General features: G+C 48.9%; 2 pseudogenes; both read right to left on the bottom strand.

Annotated features, from left to right (window-relative positions):
- Positions 1 to 6,774: 6,774 nt before the first annotated feature.
- Positions 6,775 to 6,876, bottom strand: LOC141150886 (U2 spliceosomal RNA; annotated as a pseudogene).
- Positions 6,877 to 19,815: 12,939 nt separating this feature from the next.
- LOC141150967 (U2 spliceosomal RNA) lies at positions 19,816 to 19,916 on the bottom strand (annotated as a pseudogene).

Genomic DNA, 19,916 nt, shown 5'->3' with positions numbered 1-19,916 from the left:
GCACAGGACAGCATCAGAGACTATGCCCTAAATTTGCAGGAAGCCTTGAGAGCCATCAAACAAGCTGACCCTGGCAGCGTGCAGGATACGGATAAGCTACTAACAGAACAGTTCATAGAAGGTCTGCTGTCTAGCGCCCACAGGACCCAGCTGCGCCTCATGTTCTTTCAGAACCCTGATCTGACCTGCAACAAGTGGCGTTATAACCCCCCGGCGCCCTGCTCTCACCTACCACCAGGAGGCGGCGCCCTCCTCTATGGACTCTGTGGGGCCGAGGCAAAGGCCCTGAACCAAGCCCCATCGAAATATCTGCACCACCAAGTCCTGGAGCTGACCAGGAGCGTCGCGGCGTTGACCAGGACCGTCCAGGCGTTACAAGTGGACACGCAAGACCCATCGAGTTGGCTTCAAGTTCGGAGGATATCCCGTGGCGTCGACAGAGGAGGACCTCGTCATTCCGAGGGAGGCCCACAGACCGCTACGCGGAGGATGGACAGCCCATTTGCCGTCGATGCAACCAGCCCGGACACATTTCCAGGTACTGTAATTTAAACGGGTCCAACCTGGGGCAGAGAGCCAACCCCCAGGCATAAGATCACCAGGCCCTTACAATTAGCGTAATAAGTACGTTGGGGGGCGCCCGGTTTTTACCCATGGTGCTGGACGGTATCCCCATGAGCGCCTTGCTGGATACCGGGTCGCAAGTAACTACTATCCCTTATGTGCTTTTTAAGCAGTATTGGACTGATGCTGATATAACACGGTATCCAGACAGTAACTTAAGCATCATCGCCAGTAATGGCTTGCCCGTGCCGCAGATGGGGTTCAAGGAGATGACCATTAAGATTGGTAAAGTTGAACTGCCCGCACAGGTAGTGATTATTGTGGACATTGACCGTCGTGAAAGTCACCCTAAAATAACTGTGGGTGCTAACGTGATTGAAAATTGTCTTTCAGAGGTAATTGTAATTCTACAACAGGTGGCGGTGAATGCTAGTTCCAGTCAACAGAGAGTCCTCAACAAAGGGATAAAAGCCCTGATGAGATGGCAGCAGGTAGAACTGTCTGGTGGTGAGATCGGTAGTGTAAGAATGAGTGACCCATTCCCCATTTCCATGCCTCCCAAAAGTGAAATGATGATCTGGTGTTGGACTGCAATCGGGTTGAGAGGCAGAGACTACCAAGCCATGGTAGAACCCGTGTACTCAGACAGCAGGCCCACCATTTTGACAGGCCGGGGGGTGGTTGATGTCCGTCATGGGAGGGTGCCCGTCCGCATTCTCAACATTGGGGAGAGGGGGGTACACTTACCCAGGTACGCTACACTAGCCAAACTGTTTGCTGTCGAACACAAAGCTATCAGGGCCGTGTAGCCTTTGCCTCCATCTCCACAGGTGGAGGGTAATGGCCCCCAGAAACAAAAGGAGGACTGGTGCCAGAAACTCCATGTGGGTGCTGACTCCACTCCCCTGCACCAAAAACAAGGAATCTACCGGGTGGTTCAGGAGTACGAGAGAATCTTTAGTAAGCACCCGCTGGACTTCGGCAGAGTGAAAGGGGTAGAACACCACATCCCCACGGGGAGCCACCCACCAATAAAGGAGAGGCACAGACCTGTACCCCCTGCACATTATAAGAATGCAAAGGGCATGCTGAGGGAAATGAAAGAAGCCGGGGTCATTAGAGATAGTTGTAGCCCCTGGGCAGCCCCCTTGGTTCTGGTAAAAAAGAAAGACGGCACCATGAGAATGTGCGTGGACTATAGACAAATCAACCGTATCACCCATAAAGACGCATATCCGCTGCCTAGAATAGAGGAGTCTTTAGCCGCACTAAAATCAGCTAACTTCTTTTCTACTTTGGACCTTACTAGCGGGCACTGGCAGGTTCCTGTGGCAGAGGCTGACAAGGAGAAGACCGCCTTCACCACCCTGATGGGACTGAGCGAGTTCAACTGTATGCCCTTCGGGCTCTGCAACGCACCAGGGACCTTCCAGAGGCTGATGGAATGCTGTCTAGGGCACCGAAACGTCGAGACCGTCCTACTTTACCTGGATGTGTGAGAAAATGAACAATATAGTCATTGATCTCCTGAAGACGTTGCCCCTGGAGGAACGCAGCCTGTGGCCAGAAAAACTACCGGACCTGATAGACTTATACAACCATATCCCGGTGAATGCTACAAACTGCACCCCGGCTTACCTGATGCGAGCCAGACCAGGTAAGCTGCCCATAGACCTGGAGATGGGAGTCCTAACACCCGAGGACACCTCCCCAGATGCGTACTGGGATACAGAAAGGCGACTGCAGTACAAGAAGGTACAGGAGAGTGTGGAGAAGAGCCTGGCCCAAGTGAGAGAAAGGCAAGAGAGACTCTTCAACCAACACGCCCCTGCTGGTCCCCTGGAACCTGGTGAGCAGGTCCTGAAGTGAAAGAGAAGGCTACACAAGCTGGACGACCAGTGGGAAAGGGAACCCTACACAGTACCCACAGAGGACAAGGAAGAAATGATCAGCACAGTTCTTGGAGAGTTCCCCCGGTCCTGTACTCGGATAAATGACACAATAGTGGTACCCGTTCTACACTTCCTTCAACCAACCCAGCAGGAACCTACAGGAGAGCAGGAAGAATCAGAAGAACAAGCAGCCCCAGAGGCAGAAGAACCCATGCCAGCAGCCCAGGAGAGTCAACCCTCTGCTGACAGTGAGCCTGCCATGCCTGCGGTAAGCCAAAGGACCCGCAGACAGCTGCCTGCACTACCTGTAAACCCAGCTAGTAGCTGTATCCTAAATGCTAGTGGAGAAAGCCAGGTTAGACCACCACCAGACAGTGGGTTACACAGGTCAACCCGGAGCACTAGGGGGCAGATACCCGCTCGCTGGAAAATATAGGGTGTGTAGAGAACTGTAAATAACCCTTATAAATAGTTGTCAAATGTTTAAACAGTTAATTGCATGACCAGTAATTATGTTTTTTCAGTTTCTTTCAGTTGACTATATGGACTAACAGGTTATGAACTTTGAGTAACCGGGACTTTCTTGTAAAATATGTTCGGAGCTTAACCAAAGGAATGAATAAAGACTGTCAAGGACTCGGGGCAAGGACAGACCCCCACCTGGTTAAGGCTCCCCTTGTGTTGGTGAAATGGACACCCGGTCACAGACCACACTGTGACCCTAAGAACTCAATATGTGATGTTGTTTGCTATTTCCTTCCCTGTAGTGTTTTCATGGTCATGCATAAATATCCTGTTTGTTTTTGGCAAAAAAGGCTTAGTCCCGGAGTACTAAACGTTTACTAGGGGGGAATGTGTCACCCCAGGCCTGGATGCCACAAATAATAAAGGCTGTGTCTGAGAGCAGGAGGGAGGTTCCCGGGTTAGGGACAATTAGCATACAGCACCTCCTGTCCCAGGCCAGTAGGGGGAGCTGGCTGCCCCTATAAAAGCTGGAACTGGGGGCAGGGTTAGGGAGAACTGGACGACCTAGCTAAGGAGTGAGACTAGTCCCAGAGAAGGAGGGACAGTTCAGCTGTAGCTGAGGAGGTCGTGAGGCAGTGGAGGAACTGTTAGCCAGGGACGTACGGTGCCGAGATCCTGTCCTGGCAGAAAGGGAGAATAATCTACCGGACAATGGGGTCCGAGGCTGTAAAGACTCTAAGTCCAGCAGCAGATAACCAATCTGCGAGGGATTTCATGTCCTTTGGCCTAAAAAGCCCGAAGGCTCCGCCACAACAGAAGGGACCAGCAAAGCCAAGAGAGGCAAGAGGTAAAAAGGAGCCCAAGTTGCAAGCTATACGGGTGAGAATATACGGCACGCTCAGGGACGTGGGCTATTTTACCACTAAGAGGGGGAATAGTCAGAAAGAGCATAGAGAGCACGGTAGGCCTACAGCCTCACCCTGACCAGAGGGGCTTCCCGAGTGTTCTCAGACATCCAGGCCCCCTTCTAGCCGGTACTGTTGTTGGGTCATTACCATCTGTTAAAATAAAGACCATGAACTGTTTAAGCGGACTCTGCATTCTGACTATCGCAGCTGGAACTATCACCCCCAACATCCACCTACACTACCCTGGGGCTACACTCCTCCCCACCTCTGTGCTGCACACCAATACCAGCCCCAGCGGTCTGCCCTGCAGCGACGGTTATCCCTGACCGCAATCCACGGGTGGCTTAGTCAGACATTTAAAGCACTGATTGATAGACCGCCATTTGGTCTGACCACCCTGAGCCACGGGACCGGGCTGCCACCACTACTACCCCCAGCATCGTACAGAGGCCCGGTCTCGAGTGCCCTGCGGCCCAGGGGGCGAGTCACTAAGGGATCTTCTTTTAAACGTCTCAAAAAGTTAGATAAAATTCTACTGGTAGGCCATTGGCCCCTGGAGCCTTCCCCTTCGAGAAACTTTTAAAAACACTTAAAAGCTCCTCTAAAAAATATCCTGCGATAAAAGCTCCTGATCTGTAGAATTCAGACTAAAATCTAGAATGTTAAGAGCCTCCTGTAAAAAAGGATCATCAGCACTTTTTTCACTAAAAAGAAACAGGTAAAAATTAAAAGCCACATTCTTCATACCTTGTAATGTGGTTTCTCCATCCAAACTGGCAATAATCTCCTTTTTATCCATTACTTTTATGAAAAAAAAATGCGTACACTCCTCTCCTTCTTACAAGTGTTGCACCTTGGAGTTAAAAATAATCTCCCTCCCTCTCTCACCAACCACCATTGTATTTCTGCTTTGATGTTATCAATATCCTCCTCCACCTCTAGCCTTAAGTCTTTAAATTTATATAGTGTTTGTAGCCTTGTATTTAGATTATAATAGGTTAGTTTTTTCTGTCTAGCTTTACTTAACCCTACTTTAATGAAGAAAGTCTTAATTTTCTTTTTGACACCTTCCCACCAAGCCAACATCTTAGAACCAAGAGGCCTACATTCCCTCCACCCTCCATAGGCCTTACAAAACACCATCTGTACCTGGGGGTCTTCCAGAAGCCGCCACAACCCCTTGTCCACCTTCTTCTCTCCATTATACTAAAGGTGCAACATTAACATTTTGTGGTCAGAAAATAAGTTGGATACCAAAAAAAACTGTACAGGTGTAAAATCATCAGATAAAAATATAAAGTCAATCCTGGAGGACACTACCCGACCAGACCAAGTAAAACCAGGGTCAGATGATGAGAGCGACCTCCAGGCATCACGTAATTTAAAATCAGTCACAATATTTTTCAAGAGTTAACATGATTTATGTAACTTACGGATCGGGTCACCCCCTCCCCGTCGCTCGTCCACACTGAGGCAATTAAAATCTCCTCCGACCAGAAGAGGAGATGACCCTACAAAAAACACCGGTAATAATTCAAATAGATGAATTCTCTCCAGTTTGTCAGGAGGAGCATACACATTAATCTAAAAACAAAGTTATTAATACATAAGTGCACTAGGATTGCCCTGCCTGGCATCACCTCTATTACTGAGTTGATGCTGATGTTTCGACCTTTGCAGAGCAAACCCACACAGCCTTATTACTATTTGCGCCAGACCACACAGAAGGCCCTAGCTTCCAGTCTTTCTTAAGGTCTTCATATTTTATTGCATGCTGCAGGCCGCACTCTGTAAGTAAACATACGTCAAAATCCAAAGTTTCCAAATAATCAAAAAGAGCAGCTCTGCGAACAGAGCCCTTTAGAGATCTCATATTAAGAGATATACATTTTATTAATGGCATTAGGACTATGGTGGGGGTGTGTCCTTCATAATCATCCCCTCTTGCGAGAGGCTCCGTTCCACAAACTGCTCCAAGAGGCCAGGATTTGTGGAGTTAAAAGTTCCAATATTCTGCGAGTCTGAAGATGGAATTCCCTGATACATCACTTGATTCAACCACATCTTGTCGGCGTCTATTTCAAAATTTGGGGAATCTGGGCCAGCTCTAGGAACCATCTCTGCTCGAGCTCTCTTCCCAGCCGGCTCAAGTAGGTCACTGGTACAGTCCTCCTCAGCCACCGCAACATGGTCTCTCTTCACCTCCACTTGTCCATCCAATCCCGTCAGCAAAGAGGCATCCACCAGGTCACCTAGAGAAGAAAATATAACGTCCTGCTGGCTTGCCTCCCTAGGGGTAACTGGGGTCCTTGCCACAGGGCCCTACAATGTCAACATATTGGAGGCGCCCTGCTCCAACCCAACAGAAACAGTATGGGGGGGTCCTTCGACACAGGGGCACCCCCTGGGGGGGGACACCCTGCTCCGGCCCACGGGTGGTCTGCTCCAATTTAAAGGAATTCGATGCAGGGACCGCTTTACGAAGAGGGCCGGCTCTCTGCTCCATCCCAACCTTCTCACCCTTTAAGATGTCCTTAGGTCTTTCCCGAGACTCCAGAGCCTGCCCGACGTTGGTCACCGACGGCTGAATTGGTTCACCAAGGGCCGGGGAGACGGCAGCCTCCGCATAAGTCCGGGCTTTTGCCCGGCTAGTGCAATTGCGAAACATATGCCCCTCACCACCACACAGGTTACATCTTCTACCATTGTTCCATTGCCCCCTAGCAATGGGACAATGGAATAATGCAAGAATGGAAGAATGGAAGACATTTCATGTGTCATAATGGGCTCCTGGCTTTTATCTAGCTGTGCTGCAGCAGCCAGCTTCAGTCTGTAGGGAGCCTACAGACTGGGAAGCAGGGGGGACCGCTGTTCGTTTGTTCAATAATTAGTTATCCTCTCTACCCGGTCTTGAGGCGCGTGGGACATTAGGGGGGAGAGGAGAGGAGAATTTGTAAAAATAAGTGGACGTATAGGGGACATATCAGATATTAAACTGATAAGAAAAGATACTACACTTGATCTTATCCAAAAGGCCGAGAAGCGATTTCCTGAATTTGTTTTGGCCTATGGCTGCACCCTGGCCCCAAGAAGGTACCCATTGTAGGGTTACGGACAAAGACTTACCTTAGGAAGACATGTCGTTCATCAAATGACACCTTAAAACACACAACTATACTGCTTGTTGCAGATGTACCCCACACGTTTTTAATCTATTCTGACATGTGATCTAATAGTACGTCATGGTGACCTGGGCCAATTGGACCAATGACGTACTATTAGGTCATATGGCGAGCGCACCAGCACACAAGCAGTGCGGGGCGATCGCCGCCGGGTGTCAGCTGATAGTCACAGCTGACAGCCGATGCTATGTGCTGGGACCGCTCCCGGCACATTAACCCCCTCAATGCTGCAATCGAAGTCGATCGCAGCATTGCGGGGGCAAGGGAAGGGGATCGCAATACTCACCTCCTCTCCCCGCCTCCAGCGCTGTCTGCTGCGGCTTTCCTGATGTTGCCCTGATGACCCAATGTCGTCATGACAACATCCGGGTCACCAGACAGCTGGAAGATATTTTGGTCATGAGCAGTGCGTGACCAAAATATCTTCTGCATCTGCAGCACTGACAGCCTGTATAGCACAGGGATGGTGCTGCATTCCTGTGCTATACAGGCGATCAGAATAAAAAATAAGTGAAAGTCCCATAGTGGGACACAGAATAAAAGTCCAAAAAGTGTTAAAAAATGAAGAAAAAAATAAAAAAATTAGTAAAAGTATTAAAATAAAAAATAAAAAAATCCACCAAAAATAAAAATATAATGTACCCATCAATAAATATTATTATGAAAAAAAACAATAAAAAAAACAATAAAAGTACACATATTTGGTATCACCGCGTCCGGAACGACCTGAGCTATAAAACTGTCCCACTAGTTAACCCCTTTAGTGAACACAGTAAAAAAAAAAAAAATGAAGCAAACAACAATGCTTTATCATCATACCACCAAACAAAAAATGAAATAACACGCGATCAAAAAGACGAATATAAATAAAAATGGTACCACTGAAAACGTCATCTTGTCCTGCAAAAAACAAGCCACCATACAGCTCCATCAGCCCAAATATTAAAACGTTATAGCTCTCAGAATAAAGCGATGCAAAAAAATATTTTTTTCTATAAAATAGCTTTTATTGTGTAAAAGCGCCAAAACATAGAAAAACTATATAAATGTGGTACCGCTGTAAACGTACTGACCCAAAGAATAACGCTGCCTTATAAATTTTACCACACGTGGAACAGCATAAAAAAAAACATAAAAACAATTCTGGAATTGCTGGTTTAATTTATTCTGCCTCCTAATAATCGGAATAGAAAGCGATCAAAAAATGTCAAGTGCCTGAAAATGGTACCAATAAAAATGTCAAGTCATCCCGCAAAAACAAGGCGTCACATGACTCTGTCGGCCAAAATATGCAAAAATTATAGCTCTCAAAATGTGAAGATGCAGAAACTAGATTTTACAAAAAAATGCGTCTTTAGTGTGTGACAGCTGTCAATCATAAAAACCCAATAGGATTTTGGTATCGCTATAATCGCACCGACCCGAAGAATAAAGTCATCTAATCACTAATAACGCACAAGGAACGGCGTAAAAAATAAACTCTAGGGTTAGGGTTAGCGTTGTGCTAGGGTTAGGGTTGTGTTAGGGTTAGGGTTGGGCTAGGGTTGTGCTAGAGTTAGGGTTGGGCTAGGGTTAGGGTTGGGCTAGGGTTGGGGTTAGGGTTGGGCTAGGGTTGGGCTAGGGTTAGGGTTGGGGTTGGGGTTAGGGTTGGGATAGGGTTAGGGTTGGGCTAGGGTTAGGGTTGGAGTTAGGGTTGGGCAAGGGTTAGGGTTGGGCTAAAATTAGGGTTGGGCTTCGGTTGGGGTTAGGGTTGGGGTTAGGGTTAGGCTAGGGTTTGGGTTGGGCTAGGGTTAGGGTTGGGCTAGGGATTTTTTTCAAAATTAAAAAAAAAAAAGATGACGATATGGCAACTAGTGTTGAGCGCAGGTGCTCGCTCCTTGAATTTGCATCGGGTGCTCGGGTATGCACTGAATATCACGAGTGCTCAAGTGACATGCTTGAGCCTCTGCCCCATATGCTTCGTGGCCAAAAAAAACTTGCGGGGATTGCCTGCCATGCACGAGCGATCCCCGCATGTTTTTTTTTGGGTGTCTAATAACCATGAAACATGCGAACAGGGACTCGAGCATGTCACTCGAGCACGCGCGATACATGGTGCATACCCGTGTTCCTTATGCAAACTCAAGTAACGAGCACTTGCTCTCAAGACTAATGACAACTTATTCAATATGATGATCTAATGTTATCAAATTCTGTGTCGTACCTCTGGGTTCAAAATGTTAATTATACCCCTTGATAAAATCCTTGAGGGGTGTAGTTTCCAAAATGGGGTCACTTGTGGGGGGTTTCCACTATTTAGGCACATCAGGGGCTCTCCAAACACGACATGGCGTCCGCTCTCAATTCCAGCCAATTTTGCGTTCAAAAAGTCACACAGTGCTCCTTCCCTTCTGAACTCTGCCGTGTGCCCAAACACTGTATTTTCCCCACATATGGGGTATTGGCGTACTCAGGAGAAATTGCACAACAGTTTTAGGGGTCCATTTTCTCCTCTTACCCTTGTGAAAATAAAAAAATTGGAGCTAAATCCATTTTTGAGGAAAAAGTTTGATTTTTTTATTTTCACGGCTCCATGTTATAAACTTCTGTAAAGCACTTGGGGGTTCAGGGTGTCCACCACAAATCTAGATATGTTCCCTGAGGGGTCTAATTTCCAAAATGGTGTCACTTGTGGGGTTTTTCCACTGTTTAGGCACATCAGGGGCACATCCGCATTCAAGCATACAAGCAAATTTTACATTCAAAAAGTCAAATGGCGCTCCTTCCCTTCCAAACCATGCCGTGCGCCCAAACAGTGGTTTTCCCCCACATATGTGGTATCTGCTTACTCAGGAGAAATTGCACAACAAACTGCATGGTGCAATTTCTTCTGTTACCCTTATGAAAATGCAAAATTGGGGGCTGAAAAACATTTTTGTGGGAAAAATGTGAAAATTGTATTTTTACAGCTCAATGTTCTAAACTTCTGTGAAACACCTGGGGATTCAAGGTGCTCATTACACATCTAGATAAGTTTCCTGAGGGGTCTAGTTTCCAAAATGTTGTCACTTGTGGGGGGTTTCCACTGTTTAGTCACATCAGGGGCTCTCCAATTGCAACATGGCGTCCTCTAATTATTCAAGCAAATTTTACATTCAAAAATTCAAATGGCGCTCCTTCTCTTCCGAGCTCTGCCGTGTGCCCAAACAGTGGTTTTCCCCCACATATGGGGAATCAGCGTGCTCAGGAGGAATTGCACAACAAATTGCATGGTGCAATTTCTCCTGTTACTGTCGCGCCCCCAGGGGCCCTACTGTTTGGGGACAGTATATATATCACGGTGGCTGGCCCAGGGCGGACAGTGCACAAAAGGGGTAGCAATTACTACTAAAAGTTCTGAGAATTCGTGACGCCACCTGTGGTGTCTGGTGAAGGTCACCAGCGCTGCAGCAGTCCTCTGAGGCAGGTGTCAAGGCAGCTAAAGATGGTACAGCTCCCCACAGGTGGAGCGGGCCTCAGGGCAGTGTAGATAGATAGATGGTAGAATGGTGTGCTGGGCGTTGTGGGGCAGGTAGAGATATAATGGTGCGGCCGGAGTAACGGACAGAGACAGGGGGTTTTGCTTTGTTACCTTTACTGGTAAAGCTGTTAGATACGGTCCAGGGTACTTTAGGTGAAGGGCGCACTTTTGGACTTCTCCCCAGGGAGCGGGTATAAGGCCTCCTGATCCGTGTCTGTCTCTGTGTAAGCTCCTGGCCAGCCTGCAACTGTGCCTAGCTTATGTGTCTTACATTTTCTTCTCCACCTGTTGCTCTGAAGTAGGACCTCCGGTTGGTAACCACTTTCCCTGGACGTCGGGGCCTTCGTGGTACCTGGTCCTGTATGTGTCTAGCTTCAGGTTTGCCAGGGATTTGTAGTCCTCCTGGGATTCCGGTTATCCCTACTGGGTGTAAAGGGTCCCTGTAGGCTCGGACCTGGTGTCCGGTATATATACTGGGGTGAGCCTGGTATGCTCCTCTGCCCCCTTTTATCACTCCTTTCTATCACTCGCCTTCCGCCACGCTCGGGGCCCTCACTTTGCTTCAGTACTGCTGGAGGCCTAGCTTGCCTCACACAGCAGCCTGCGTGCTGCTCTCACTGAGCACGCTGAAACACTCACTAGAAAACTTAGACTCTGACTAACTGAGCTGCCTGGCTCCACCTTCCCTTTATATATCCCTATCAGGGCTCCCTCTGCTGGTATGTGGTGGAAGGTGGAGGTGTTTGCATGTAGTGAGGGCCTCTTGTGGAGAAATCTGTCCGCGCACCCTTCTGGGTTCTGTGGCACCATGCGCAGAAGGGCGCCACATTCCACCCTAGTAAAGCACAGTACTCCTGGACTCAAGCATTTTTTTGGAAAAACAAGTTAAACAACAATAATAACAACTACAATAATATTTACAATAATAAGGTTACGGCAAGTCCCGTAACCTGGTGTCCTTTTCACCAAAAGTACATGGTAGCATGAGGGACTCGTCCGCAAACCCTCCACGTAGACCCTGGGCGTGGCTGCAGGGCATAGGTGATCCAGGTGATGGACCACGTCTTCCGCCACGCCAAACGGGTTTTTGTTCAGTGGTCAGAAACAAGGCACTCCAGGGAGTGCAACTATGTACATGAACAGGTTTTGGGCTGCTCACAGTCCTTAGCCACAGAGTCTTTTTATATATACCCTTACGGGTAACTAAATATAATAGAAAAGTGTCCATATCACGTAAATTGTCCATAAGCAAGGCAAAACAAAACAATAATTAAGTACATGGCAATTTCACAATTATAACATTCCCCAGGGGCAACTATTTATACTGTAGGTATCTCTGCTTATTCACTAAACCTAACAGGGGCCTGGCCTTTGGTGCTATGTGTGGATCTACGCAGTACGGGAGTGTGGATGGTATCTGTGTTTGTTACCCTGTCAGTTCTATGTGTGGGTATGTTGTAATACTGCCTTAACCTCTCCATGGGACTGGCAAGTGTACCATTGACTGGGCCTTCTTGCTCTGCTCCAACCGAGGATCCTTCTTCCGGGGATTCTTCTTGAGCAGGCTCTTCTGGGGCACTCACAGGTTCTACATGCTGTGGAGGGTCTTCTGGCTGTTGGAAGAAGGGGATTACAGGTATTATCACTGCTCCTCCTATTTGAGGCCAATCTGCCGGGAAATCTCCTAATTCAGTATGGATTACTTCTTCTTTAAGCTCCTCCGGTATGATGAGAGGCACTTCTTCCTGAGGCTTTAGCAGACCTGGACACAACTTCAGGTGGTCTCTTGATACTATTGCAGTCGTTCGTCCTCCGTCCTTGGTAATCAGACAGGTCTTCCTGCTATCGAATCTTGACTTTAACACAGTGTAGGGTTCTCTCTCCCACTGGTCATCAAGTTTATGGTTTCTTCTTTTTCTCTTTAACACCATTTCTCCTGGTGTGAAGGGTTCTGCTGGTGCACTTTTATTGTAGTGAGCTTCCTGCTTGTCTCTTACCCTATTCAGACTGTCTTCGACACAGGATTGTACTCTCCTGTACTGCTCCTGTCTGGTCGTGTCCCAGTCCTCAGTGGACATATCTGCTTCTGGTTCTACTACACCAAGCTCCAGGTCCATGGGCAACTTCCCAGGTCGTGCACTCATGAGATATGCTGGAGTACAATTGGTGTAACTCACAGGTATGTGGTTGTACAGATCTACCAGGTCAGGTAGTAGGTCTGGCCACTGATTTTTCTCCTCTGGTGGTAAGGTCTTCAGCAGGTCGATGACGATGTTATTCATCTTTTCACAGAAACCGTTGGTTTGGGGGTGGTACGGTGTAGTCCGGATCTTTTTACACCCGTACAGATGGCAGAACTCCTTGAACAATTCGGCTTCAAAGGCTGAGCCTTGATCTGTCAGCACCTGCTCCGGGTATCCATGGGGCCTGCAGAAGTACGCCTGAAACGTCTTCGCCGCAGTTTCTGCCGTCAGATCCTTGACGGGGGTGACCACCAGGAACCGGGAGTAGTGATCCACCATGGTCAGGGCATAGGAATATCATGACCTGCTGGGTGACAGCTTGACATGATCCAGAGCCACGATCTCCAAGGGTCGAGTTGTCTTGTTGGGTTGCAGGGGTGCCTTCTGGCTGCTGTAGTCTTTTCTTCTGAGGCTACAGGGTTCACAGTCTCGGCACCATCTCTCTATGGAGCTCCGCATTCCAACCCAGTAAAACCGACCTTTTAGCAGGGTTTCTAGCTTCTTCCAGCCAAAGTGCCCCGCTTGATCGTGGTAGGCCTCCAACACCATCTGGATGTCCGTTTTGGGCACTACGATCTGCCACACCATCTCTTGGGTCCTCGGGTTGACATACCTTCGGCACAGCTTTTCCCTATAGATGAACAGCCGGCTTCTCTCACCCCACAGTTGCTTGGTTTGTAGAGATGCTTCCTTCTCCAGGGAGGAACCTTCCTGGGTTATCAGTTCTTTGATACGGCTGACAACCGGGTCACTGTCCTGGGTCTCCTTCCAGCTGTGGTGAGGCAAAGGGTTTAGCGTCTTACCGCGATGCCTCCTGGAGGCTTGTTGCTTGTGGACCATTCCATTACGGTGGAAGGCAGGTAGCTCAATCTCTTCCAGGTCATCCACTTCTTCAGTGTTCGACTGGTGAGGCATCCTGGACAGGGCATCGGCGTTGGCATTCTTGCGGCCTGCCCAGTATTTAACGGTGAACTGGTAGTTTGACAGCCGAGCCATCCATCGTTGTTCCATGGCTCCTAACTTGACTGTTTCCAGATGAGTCAAGGGGTTATTGTCTGTGTAGGCAGTGAACTTACTGGAGGCTAGGTAGTGTTTGAACTGCTCGGTGATGGCCCAGACCAGGGCCAGGAACTCCAACTTGAAGCTGCTATAGTTCTCTGGGTTCCTCTCGGTCTGGCGGAGCTTCCTGCTTGCATAGGCGATCACCTTTTCTTGGCCATTCTGCTTCTGACTTAACACAGCTCCTAATCCCTCATTGCTGGAATCTGTGTACAGCAGGAACGGTTGGCTGTAGTCAGGGTAGGCTAGGATCTCTTCGCCGGTCAAAATCTCCTTCATCACCTTAAAGGATTCAACTTGCTCCTTACCCCACTGGAACGGGGGGTTTCTGCCTCTCCCGGACTGTCCTACCAGGAGATCTTGCAAAGGCGCCGCTTTCTTGGTATAGTCCTTCACAAACCTCCGGTAATACCCGACTAGTCCCAGGAACTGACGTACCTCCTTGAGGCTCTTCGGCTCCGGCCATTTCTGGATGGCAGTGACATTCTCCGGGTCTGGTGCTACTCCCTCTGGACTAACGATGTGCCCCAGGTACTGTACCTTTCACTTGAGCAGGTGGCACTTTGAGGGCTTCAGCTTCATCCTATACCGGGACAGCGACTCAAATATCTCCGCCAGGTGCTTCAAGTGGTCCTCATACGTCTTGGAGTACACTATCACGTCGTCCAGGTAAAGTAGTACAGTCTCGAAGTTGCGGTGTCCCAGGCAGCACTCCATCAATCTCTGGAATGTTTCGGGGGCGTTGCAGAGTCCAAACGGCATACTATTGAACTCGTAGAGTCCCATCGGGGTGGTAAAGGCCGTCTTCTCTGGATCCTCCTCAGCAACAGCTACTTGCCAGTACCCACTAGTGAGGTCAAGGGTGGAGAAGTAATTTGCAGACTTTAAGGCAGCCAGGGATTCCTCTATACGTGGTAAAGGGTATGCATCTTTATGTGTAATGCGATTTACTTGTCTGTAATCTACACACATTCTCATGCTTCCGTCCTTTTTCCTGACTAGAACTAGGGGAGCTGCCCAGGGACTACAACTATCCCTTACTACCCCTGCCTTCTTCATGTCGTGCAACATCTCCTTCGAATTCTGGTAGTGTGCTGGTGGTATAGGCCTGTAACGTTCTTTGATGGGTGGATGGTCACCTGTGGGGATATGGTGTTGTACCCCTTTAATGCTCCCAAAGTTAAGTGGGTGTTTACTGAATACCTGCTCGTATTCCTGAACCACCCGGTGTACACCCTGTTTCTGATGGGCAGGAGTGGTGTCTGTCCCAACATGGAGCTGTTGACACCAATCCTCCACCTGGGTTCCCGGGTCATTATCCTCCACTTCATCTGGTGAGGTTAAGGACTCCGCCGTGTGTATGGAGTTGTTATCTACTGTGTACAGTTTGGCAACAGTGGCGTAGCATGGTAATCTAATCTCGTCGTCCCCGTAGTTTAGGAGGCGTACGGGCACTCTCCCATTGCGTACATCCACTACCCCTCTGGCAGTCAAGAGTGTAGGTCTATGCTCCGAGCTAAGGGGCTCTACTACCGCCTGGTAGCTCCGTCCTTTGAGACCTATTGCTGCTCTATACCAAATCAGCATTTCACTCATTGGGGGAATCACAATGGGTATCGGGTCTGTCAAACTCACATTACCGATTTCACCACCTGATAGCTTTACCTGTTGCTGGTACATAAGGGCTCGGATCTCTTTCTGGAGCACCCTCCTCTGCCCTGGTCTGGCGGTGTCAGCCATCTGTTGGAGCAAGAACAACACTTCTCCCAAACAGTTACTAACAATATTTGTGCCAAGTACCATATACAAGTCTGTATCATCAGGATTAGTCTCTACTACAATTAGTCCCTGGTCCTTCAGTTCCACTCTTCCCACCTTTACTGCCACATCCTTAACCCCGACTAGGTTAAGGGGAAGGCCATTGGAGGCATACACGAAGAGGTTTGGAGCTGGCGGGCTCAGTTCGTCTATGGACCAGAACCTTTTGTAGAGGACATCAGGCATAATGGTTACCTGAGATCCTGTGTCCAGCAGGGCAGGTGTCGCGATGTCGTCCAGCACAATGGACAGGAAAGATCTTCCTCCCACGAACTGGCGGTACCAGTTTGTTGGGCCTGGTTGGTCTACTCCTGGGTGTCGACCCTCGGCCCCAGTGTTTTCTCGTTTAAAGGACACCTCCGCGTGGTGTGGCCCGCTTTATGGCAGTGATAGAAAATGAAGTCCTCTGGAGGGCGCCGTTGGACGTTGGTCCTTCCACGGGGTGGCGTTGTCCCCCTCCGGGGTGGTGTTGTCCTCCTTCTTCTTCTCATCCAGGGGACGTCCTCAGGGCTGTCGGCTAGCAAGATCCTTCCTTCCGGCTCAGGCTCCGTCTGTAGCTGCAGGGTGCTCATGACAGTGGCCAGGGTTTTACATAGCTGGCGCACCTCAGAGCGTAGGCTGTCTAGCTCGCTAGGGGGCACTGTTTGCATCCTTGTTTCGGCCGTTAGTGAAGGAGTTGTGGGTGCTGCAGGCACGGGGGTGGCCCCACCCTGGTAACGCTGGATAGCAGTGTCTGTTGTTTCCAGAGGCTGCAGGCCCTTTATTGCCATGTCCTTAAGGGTGTCAAAGGTGGCATCTGGATGGTCTAAGGTCCACCACCGTAAGTTCTGCTCTCTTTTAACCCCCAGATGAACTGTTCCGTCAGCATTTTATTTTCATCATGGATGCTGGCTGGACTAACCTGTTTCAGGGACCGCAGGGCCTCCTGTAAGCGCCAGGCATAGTCCCGGATACTGCCCTCGGGTTTCTGGACACAATGGTAGAACCTCATCCGGAGATCTGATTCAGTGTGGTTTTCAAACGCTGTTTGCAGTCTCTTAAAGATGGTGGACACTGATTCCTGGTCTGCGGCTGGCCAGGTTTCAACTTCTCGCTCAGTGGCACCAGTCAATTGTCCTAACACTACAGCGGCTCTCTGCTTGCCAGTCATAGAGTACATGTCCAGTATGCCGCATATTTTCGTCTTGAATCCGGACAGTGTGTCCTGTTTGCCGTTATACTGGGGGAACCACTTCGCTCCCGGGATATACGGCAGGGCCATAGGTATGACAGGGGTTACAGGCCCTGCTGGTGGAGCGGCCACTTCAGCCTGCTCAGCGCCGAGCGCAAGTGGGACATCGGGGCCGTTAACCGGTATTCCGGCGCTCAGCTGGGCTTTGGACATTGTTGCGCCCCCCTAGTGAACCGGAGCCTACCTTCTGAACTTTTCTTTGAGGTAGGCCGCAGCTCCGCGGGCGACGGTCTTCTTTCAGGACCTTGCGTCGCTCGCTTCTGACGTCAGAGCGTCCTCTGGCTTCTTCCAGGACCTGACGCTTCCTGGTACGACGTCAGGGGCAGGGCGTGTCCTCGACTTTGTGCACTTCCAGCGTTTACGCCCCTCTTCTTCCCGTGCGGTGACCCGAAAATGGCAGATAATGGCGGGAAACAGCGGCAATTGGCGGGAAAAACTTCACCACAGTAAGATTTACAGTCTTTTAAAGGCGCACAGTACCCGGTGGCAACGGGCACACAATCCTGTTCGTGACGCCAGTTGGTAATGTCGCGCCCCCGGGGGCCCTACTGTTTGGGGACAGTATATATATCACGGTGGCTGGCCCAGGGCGGACAGTGCACAAAAGGGGTAGCAATTACTACTAAAAGTTCACCAGAGCTGCAGCAGTCCTCTGAGGCAGGTGTCGAGGCAGATAAAGATGGTATAGCTCCCCACAGGTGGAGCGGGCCTCAGGGCAGTGTAGATAGATAGATGGTAGAATGGTGTGCTGGGCGTTGTGATGGAGGTAGAGATATAATGGTGCGGCCGGAGTAACGGACAGAGACAGGGGGTTTTTGCTTCGTTACCTTTACTAGTACAGCTGTTAGATACGGTCCAGGGTACTCTAGGTGAAGGGCGCACTTTTGGACTTCATCCCAGGGAGTGGGTATAAGGCCTCCTGATCCGTGTCTGTCTCTGTGTAAGCTCCTGGCCAGCCTGCAACTGTGCCTAGCTTATGTGTCTTGCTTTTTCTTCTCCACCTGTTGCTCTGAAGTAGGACCTCTGGTTGGTAACCACTTTCCCTGGACGTCAGGGCCTTCGTGGTACCTGGTCCTGTATGTGTCTTGCTTCAGGTTTGCCAGGGACTTGTAGTCCTCCTGGGATTCCAATTATCCCTACTGGGTGTAAAGGGTCCCTGTAGGCTCGGACCCGGTGTCCGGTATATATACTGGGGTGAGCCTGGTATGCTCCTCGGCCCCATTTTATCACTCCTTTCTATCACTCGCCTTCGGCCACGCTCGGGGCCCTCACTAGGCTTCAGTACTGCTGAAGGCCTAGCTTGCCTCACACAGCAGCCTGCGTGCTGCTCTCACTGAGCACGCTGCAACACTCACTAGAAAACTTAGACTCTGACTAACTGAGCTGCCTGGCTCCACCTTCCCTTTATATATCCCTATCAGGGCACCCTCTGCTGGTATGAGGTGGAAGGTGGAGGTGTTTGCATGTAGTGAGGTCCTCTTGTGGAGAAATCCGTCTGTGCACCCTTCTGGGTTCTGTGGCACCATGCGCAGCAGGGCGTCACATTACCCTCATGAAAATGCAAAATTGGAGGCTGAAAAACATTTTTGTGGGAAAAATGTGAAAATTTTATTTTTACGGCTCAATGTTCTAAACTTTTGTGAAGCATCTGGGGGTTCAAGGTGCTCATTACACACCTAGATAAGTTCCCTGAGGGGTCTAGTTTCCAAAATGGTGTCACTTGTGTGGGGTTTCCACTGTTTAGGCACATCAGGGGCACTCCAAACGGAACATGGCGGCCGCTAATTATTCAAGCAAATTTTACAATCAAAAAGTCAAATAGCGCTCCTTCCCTTCCGAACCCTGCCGTGTGCCCAAACCGTGGTTTTTCCCCACGTATGGGGTATCTGCGTGCTCAGGGGAAATTGCACAACAAATTTTGGGGTCCATTTTTTCCTGTTACTCCTGCGAAAATAAAAAAAAATTGGGTCTAAAATAACATTTTTGTGAAAAAAGTTAAATGTTAATTTGTTTTCTTCCACATTCCAAAAATTCCCGTGAAGCACCTGAAGGGTTAATAAAGTTCTTGAATGTGGTTTTGAGCACCTTGAGGGGTGCAGTTTTTAGAATGGTGTCACTTTTGGGTATTTTCTGTCATAAAGACCCCTCAAAGTCACTTCAAATGTCATTTGGTCCCTAAAAAAATGGTTTTGTAAATTTTGTTGGAAAAACGAGAAATCGCTGGTCATCTTTTAACCCTTATAGCTCCCTAATAAAAAAAAATTTTGGTTCCAAAATTGTGCTGATGTAAAGTAGACATGTGGGAAATGTTATTTATTAACTATTTTATGTGACACATCTCTCTGATTTAAGGGCATAAAAATTCAAATTTTTCACAAATTAACGCAAGTGATATCGAAGAAATTTTACCACAATCATGAAGTACAATATGTCACGAAAAAACATTCTCAGAATCAGGGGGATCCATTGAAGCGTTCCAGAGTAATTACCTCATAAAGTGACAGTGGTCAGAATTGTAAAAATTGGATAACTAATTAATGAACAAATGAGCTGCGGTCCCCCCTGCTTCCCAGTCTGTAGGCTCCCTACAGACTGAAGCTGGCTGCTGCAGCACTGCCAGATAAAAGCCAGGAGCCCATTATGACACGTGCAATATCTGTTCCATTCTTCCATTCTTGCATTCTTGCATTATTCCATTGTCCCATTATTCCATTGCCCCCTAACAATGGGACAATGTAATAATGCAAGAATGGAAGAATGGAACAGACATTGCTTGTGTCATAATGGGCTCCTGGCTTTTATCTAGCTGTGCTGCAGCAGCCAGCTTCAGTCTGTAGGGAGCCTACAGACTGGGAAGCAGGGGGGACTGCTGCTCCTTTGTTCAATAATTAGTTACCCTCTCTACCCCCCACCCTTCCCGGTCTTGAGGCGCGTGGGGCATTAGGGGGGAGAGGAGAATGTGTGAAAATAGGTGGACGTATAGGGGACGTATCAGATATTAAACTGAAAAGAAAATATACTACACTTGATCTTAGTCAAAAGGCCGAGAAGCGAT

Source organism: Phyllobates terribilis, unplaced genomic scaffold (assembly GCF_046119375.1).
Source record: "Phyllobates terribilis strain yellow unplaced genomic scaffold, ASM4611937v1 Scaffold_5__5_contigs__length_657084704, whole genome shotgun sequence".
Lineage (NCBI taxonomy): Eukaryota > Metazoa > Chordata > Amphibia > Anura > Dendrobatidae > Phyllobates > Phyllobates terribilis.
Note: the sequence above shows the minus strand (reverse complement) of the source record. Positions and strands in the feature narration are given on the sequence as shown.